We start from the raw sequence: 7724 nt of genomic DNA, 5'->3' as shown, positions 1-7724 counted from the left end.
CGGAAGCTGGCCGCTTTCGGATAGAAACCACACCTTGCTGTGTTTACGAGACACTCCTGCACCCACTGGCCTGTGTGGGAAGATCGGGGCTTGGGCTGTCATTTCATTCTGCTGAAAAGTTATGCCGCAATCACAACTTGGATTAAAAAAAAAATGTACATTTTGTCTCTTACCTGTAGAGCTATTTATCAATTTAGTTTGTTTTGGTGTGAGTGTTTTTGGAGAAATCGGCCGAAGAGATGTCTGCCTTCAAAAATACACTTGATACACTCAAAAGCAATGTCTCTTTCCAGAATAAATATCAGAAATAGCACCACAGGCAAGAGAAAAAAAACTTGTATTATTAATTGTTGTTATAAACTGTTCCTTTAAAGCTTGTTAGATGGGTTACTTTACCACTCGCCTTTGTTATTAATAAATAGGTCTGTCTTTTTACAAACAAAGGCTATTGTTTGCCATCATCAAAGCATGTTGTAGTTTATACAGGCTGTTTATTATGTCAGAGACATTGTATCAGCTCTGTGGTACATTTGAGATCAGCTGTGTCATTGTATTAGATTAGTTGGAATAATTTGACTTTTACATATAGTGTTTGGAATAACATCTAGCATGACAGCAAAACAAAAAAGAAGATAAATCAGCTTTTCCTGTTGTGATTTGACATGATTTTTGCTTTATTGTTATTTCAATGGATATTGAGACATTTGGCAAAAGGGACAGCAGTTGGAAATTAGTATTTTGGCTCAGACTAACACATCCATCGTCACATTGATCACTGTTCATTTTCCCTGTAATAAATCAAAATATGAATACAAAATAAAATACATGCTTTATTTCATGCATGACTCCCTTGTCCTTTCCTGGATCCTTAGGGCTCACCTAACCTCACTTATACGCCCTCTGAAGAATTATCCTAAACTCATGATATGATTTATTCTCAGATCTTTGTCCCCAGTACTTGCTCCTCTCCCCCTCTGTCATAGCTTCGTGGTCAATGTTGACTATGTGCACATGCAGTTGACAGTAATTAAAGAACACATCAGCCAACACATTTAATCTCCAGTGGAGGAGTAGAGCTAGTGGTTGCGCAAAGAATTTGTCATCACGGGTTCAACATTCTTGAGGTCAAAAGGAGTCCGTTTGAGAGTTCAGTGTTTTGCGTAACTTGAAGCTGACAACTAAGTGACACCAAATTCACCAAGTATATTCTTCTTAATTTTGTCTCCTTTTTAATATTGTCCCTTTGTCCTTACGTGTCTGTCTCTCCGTTCCTCTGCACAGACAGCACCACACACGCAGGCGTGCATGCACGCAGGCGTTTGTTTCAAAAGCTCCTGCAGGAGCTTTGAAAAGTGAAAGGCAGTGAGGAAAATGGAAAAGACATAAAACGTACACACAATAACCAAACAATGCATGAGGTGCCTTTAGGTCATACTAAAGTGTTACAGCCTTTATATCCAATGGGGGAAACAATAGTTTACAGACACATTGTGTCCTCTGGTGTTTAAGGTCTTAGCTTTAGCCACTGTGCAAGCACACACACAGACACAGACACAGACACAGACACACACACCACATCACGTAGAAGTGTGAGGACAGACAGACTTAGAGAGATAACAGGACTCTCCCAGTCCTGTTATCATGTCCACGGAAACCAACGCCCTTAAATGGAATGTTTCTAAACAATTCAAGCATTGCTATCCTGCTTTTTTTCACATACAAACTTTTTGTACGCACATATTTTGAAAAAAAACTTGGCATGACTTTTCTGTGCTGGATATTTCACATCGTAATAAAAACGCATGATGACGATGATTTACTACAATGACAAATGCTTGTTAGGCCAGCCTCAGATGCTAAACACACCCACCTAAAGAGACACACCCTACATTTCTTTCTCCCACTATAGGCTCAGGTGGATTCGCTGTGACTGTTTAATTTGTAATACACGTCTTCTGAACAAAAGACACTGCAAGTCTGAACATGGAAAATTTTCCAAACTTGTGGCTAACAACAGATCTCGTGCCAAGCGACACAGAGGGAACAGTTGGACAGTGAACCTTGCCGTTTAATTAGGAAATAACTGGGAGTAAACCATTAATCATTATCTCCCCAACAAAGAAAAAAAGGGTTTGGCTCTATTAAAGCCAAAGATGCACAACTGATCTAGATTTATGTCCTTGTGCACAGCATTTGCGCCTACATTTTTGTCGTTAATAAGGTGTGAATCTTTCTGGGAGATTTAAGGGTCATGACTGACACGGTGAGGTGTGCAGGATGATTCATTTTGTCGGGTTAAGTCATATCTATCTGTCATGCAGTAGAGCCACCCTCTGGACTATCCTCCTTTATCTGTACTGTCTGTATTTAACCTGTACTTGCTGTCTGCATTGTCCATTCAGTCATGTAAAGGGAACTATTGAGGAGAAAGTGAAAGCTTTGCTGGCTGTCTCTTCAGACTGGGAGTAAATATTTAACTTCTTTGCTTTCTGCATACGAACAGTGCGGGTCACTGTTTCCTGGTTGTGATGAGGAGATTTCTTGCAAATGGGAATTTGTCAATCACGCATGTGTAACCCGTACCAAAGTGACATCTGGAATTTAAAACCAAACAGACGCACACCAAAGTGTCTGACTTAAGGGAAGTGAAATATGATTAATCAAAAACAAGTCGAGGGTGACACCAGGTTAACTCCCAGAGATGATGTCTGCTGATTCACAGTGAGAGTTTGACCTCCTGACACCTGGAGACACACACGTGATGTCATTTCCAGACACTGGCTCTGACATCATTCACTGAGTATAACAGGAAATTTAAAATAAACAACAACGCTGACAGCTGGTTTATTAAATCACATAGACAATTGACATTGTCTCACTTTTTAACACTGTGATCTGAGTTTCCCCAGCAGCTTGTTAACACACTGATGGTTCCTCAGACTTTCCACTGCTTCATAAACTCATAAAACAATACTGGAAAAGAGACATGTCTTCTGTCTACAGGAGTCATTCACTTTCACTAAATAAGGAATTTGACAAAAACAAAAAGAGGTTGTAATAACCAGGATTTTATAAATACTGAGATCATGAGTCCACAAACCACACACAGCCTTTAAGAAATGTTTGACTTGACCAAAAAAAAAATGTTCTGATCTTTATTTTAGGTGAACAATTCAACAAAGATCACCATGTTGATATGTTGATAACATACATTAAGACAGTTATGCTTTGTAATGCAAGTTTCTGTGCTTAAATATGAAAATGAGGCATTGTCTAATGCTAACTTTTGGTGAATTAAAGATAAATCTACAGACACAAATAGACAAAGAAGTAAAATAAACACTTAAATGTGTATTTTGGAGGTTTTCTTTTTCAAAGGTGTTTAATCCTGGAAGAAAATATGTAATTCTCATATATATAAGCAACTCAATATGAAAGAAATCACCAGAATCAGCCTTAAAATGCATATTTTTGTAATTGTAGAATGTAAACTCCTCAGGTCATTAAACCATCCCAAATCATCCAGAATACTGGCCTCAGGTATCAACTGGGACACAAATCAACAACATTAGAGGCCATTCCTCAGTGATTTAGAGCTAACAAAAAACACAACTTTGAGTTAACCGCCTTTTCTTTTACAATATTTGCTTATCAGCTGGAAGATTACCTGAAGGCTCTTTGCAGTGTGTGTATCATACTATGCAACAGTGTGCGCCGATCTTTATTCACACTGCCCTCGAGTTTATTGTTTTACTATGTTGATACTAATCCCAAAGTAATAAATCACACAACAGTGGACTCTTGGACTTTGGAACCAACATGAACTAAAAAGCATATTTATATTTATATGTGGCTGCAGCGAGAAAGGATTGATTGTTGTGTTTTTAAATCACAATAGGTTGTGACACAGTCTATATCGATAAGTCTTTAATACATACAAACACTGTCATCTGACTGCTGTCTGAGTTCAGTTATCTTTTCAGACAGATGAATCACTGAGTGCCGAGTGAAAGCTCAGTTACACCTCTGGGATTTTTTTTTCTTCAGTTTTACACCTCATGTTTAGCCAACCGGTTTATTAGACACAGACGAACACATAGAACACACACACACACACACACACACACACACACACACACACACACACACACACACACACACACACACACACACACACACACACACACACACACACACATTGCCTGGGGCGGGTCCTGGACACACCTGCATTAGTTGCTAGGGAGGGACAAGCAGGTTTGAATGATAACAAACAGCACAGCGAGATAATGTGAAGGTTCAACGGTAGACTGGTTTCTGTTGGCTCGCAGCCAAGCGATATTTTCTACACACACTGCAAAAGAAATCATTGTCTGAGTGACAGATTTGTAAAGGATGCAGATAAAATAGATCTGGACATTCATGTTTTTCATTTGATTTTTTATTCTTACCTTTCAGACAACAGAGAAGCGGGAGAAAGAAGAAAAGTGAATTTATAATTCATCAGCTGTTGCACAACACACCGAAAGCTAAATCATTTGAATCTAGCAGCTTCATTTAACACACATACTGTATTTCTTTTGTGGTCACTTTAAACCTGTTTTCAACACTAAAAGGAAATCCCCACTTTAACTTCACAAATATGAAAGAATAAACACAATGATAATAAAAAAGAAATATTCTAGAAATGCTGCACTGACAAGAAAGCGGTGCTGTTGCTCCAGTCTGCCTGCAGGGGTCATCAGCGTGTAAGCAGACACAGCAGGACATTCAGCCGCCCTCACTCATCCTTCCTTGGTTCTTTCAGGATCCAATATTTTAACATGGTCGCGATGCACACATTGTTAGCTGCGCAGTAATGGCAGTGTGTTGATTGTGTAGGCTATGTTAAATGTCACACCAAACGTCTACTCCAATGTAATGTGTCACAATTGTGTGTGTGTGTGTGTGTGTGTGTGTGTGTGTGTGTGTGTGTGTGCGTGTCTTTTAAAAAAAATAATCATTACAAATAGAAAAAATATTCCAGTGTTAAATAGTCAAAATCACATGTCTTCACTTGCAGATCTTCGAGAAAGTAATACAAATGAAATGTGACTTGATATGACCTATGATGTGAATACAACATATATGTAATAGCACGTTAAGGCCAGGAGGGCGAAGCACTGCTAAACAATAGGAGTCAGATAAATATAGGCTCAAGCCATGTGGGTGTAAATCATACCTGACACAATACTGAACTCTTTGTTTTCATCAATATCGACCAGTTTGTCCCACAAGGCTTCCTTAAATCATTCACAATGAGAGTTACAGCACGAGATAATAATGCTCATGATTCAAGACGTCTGTCTTCAGGTCAAATCAGAGTGATAAGTAATAGAAAAAAATCGAGGTGAGACTATGATGAAGTGTAAAGGTGAGTTTTGCGACCAAATGTCTTAATATATTCACAAAAATCCACTAATTTTAATTATGTCTGGCGAAACCAGTGGTGGAATTTGAGTAAAATGAGGGCAAGAAATTGTAAAATACTAAAATAAATAATAATCCTATTTGATACGGATGAATTCAAATTTGATGATGAAAATGCGCATCACAGCAGATAATGTCTAATGTGTTGCCATGAAGAATGGGTCCCACTCTCCAACAGGGCACACTTTATAAAACGTTAATAAGTTATGGCTTTATTGATAGGTATACATTATTTATGAATGCTTTATAGATCAATAAGGAAAAGCTGTGGGTTGCCAGGTTGTGATAAAAAAAGATCAGTCGACTGGTGTTTGTCCTTCTCCAGCATAACTTTGTCTTTTATTTCTTCACTTCATCAAACCTCTCAACGGTTAGTTCAACCGCTCAGCTGCTAAGAGCTGAAGACCATCTGGAACATTTAGTAATAAGTACCAATTAACATTTACAACTCCAGATTTAGAGTAGAAGAACCTCATCATTAATGACTTCGGCCTGCTGATATTTATAACTGCAGACCTGTTGGTTCATTATAAAGTGAGAAAGGGATTAGATTTCCTATTACCACCAGGCAGTGGTGGAGTAAAGATAATTTTCTGAAGTAAAAAATACCACAGGGCACAAGTCCTGCATTCACAATGTTACTGAAGTAAAAGTACAAACGTATTAGCATCACAATATGAGAATATACAAAAGTAAACATACTGATTATGGAGAATGACCCATTTCATATTGCCTATGTTATATAACTGTATTATAATTACAGATTATAATTATTGATGCATTAATGTCTACATCACTGCAATGTTGCAGCTGCTAAAGGTAGAGCTCATTTTAATTACTTTATATATATATACTGCAAAGCAGCTTAACCTATATCAATATCTCAGATTTGATTAGTTGATTTATATTTTGTTTCAATAATCTGAATCAGCAAAGTCACTAGTAACTCAAGTTTAGTGGAGTAGAATAATAGATTAGCATAAAATGGAAATGCACAAGTAAGTACAAGTACCTCAAAATAGTACTTGAGTAAATAGTGACACCTGGCTAAAAAATCGTGAGGAAGTAGAAATGATCAACAAGCTAAAATCCATGACCAACAAAGAAGAACACAATGAAGCCTGCGATCAATGACAAGAAAATACAATGTTGATACTCTGTCAAGACTGTGCTCCCTTCAATGCTGCTCCACTATACAGATGTTAGTCACTGTGCCCTGTTCTAGAGGTTTCTGCTCACATCTGTAATTAGCCTACAAGTTAAATAAAGAGTCGTTATCTTTTTATTATTATTCACCTTTGCTGGCAGCTAAAGTGGCATGTTTTTTTATTGTTTGCCACAGAACTGGGCGGAGACAGAGCTAGTTCCTCCTCCTCCTCCTCCTCCTCCTCCTCCTCCTCCTCCTCCTCCTACCCCTCCTCCTCCTCCCACCCCCCGTGATCGGACATCTGTAGCCTACTGTGCATTTAGAATCTTTGTATGACTTGTCTTTCATCTACAACAATATCGTTGGTTCAGTGTCCCTTGGAAGAAGCCACAATACTGGACCTTGTGACTTTGTTGCGAAATGTTTGGAATTCCAATGTATCTACAAGAACAACAAATACATAAATTAAAATAGCATATACATTATGGTTGCAAAATATATTTGGCCTACTATGAGAACACGGGTCCAACACGGGTGTGTTCGTTTAAACAAATGTGCAAAAAAAAAAGTAGCCTACCAGTTTATGTACCGAATAACATTTTTTTTGTATATTATAAGGAGCTTCATTGGGTCCCCCCCCTTCTGTGAGCATTTTTGATTGTCAAAGTGGTCCCCAGTGGTTACAGGTGGCCATGTTGGGGTAGAGTCAGCAGCGCGCAGCCTTATGGGCAGGTGTGTCTACCTGTGGCTCCCGCGGGAACCACTTCCATAGGGCTCTGCCGCCACAGCTGACCGACAGAGACACCGGTGATTGGGACGACGGAAAACACCATGAGATAGTTTCCCTCACCATCGCTTTTTTTTTTTTTTAACTCACTGCGGTTCCGCCTTTTGTTTCGGAGCGTGAGCCCGCACCGAGTCCCGCACGGGGAGGGGGTGGGGAAGGGGGGGGTTTGGTGGCAGACGGAGGGAAGTGCTTCCTGATAATAAAGAGGTGCGTCTTATTTCCACTCCGGTGATTGACTGCGCACGGCTTTCACCGCCGGAGCTGGGGGCATTGACGCATTGTGGAGTCGACAGTGGGTGGGTGGGGGGATAGCGCCAATGCAAC

This window comes from Pholis gunnellus (genome assembly GCF_910591455.1).
Source record: "Pholis gunnellus genome assembly, chromosome: 14".
Lineage (NCBI taxonomy): Eukaryota > Metazoa > Chordata > Actinopteri > Perciformes > Pholidae > Pholis > Pholis gunnellus.
The sequence above is the reverse complement of the archived record's forward strand: the minus strand, read 5'-3'. Positions refer to the sequence as shown.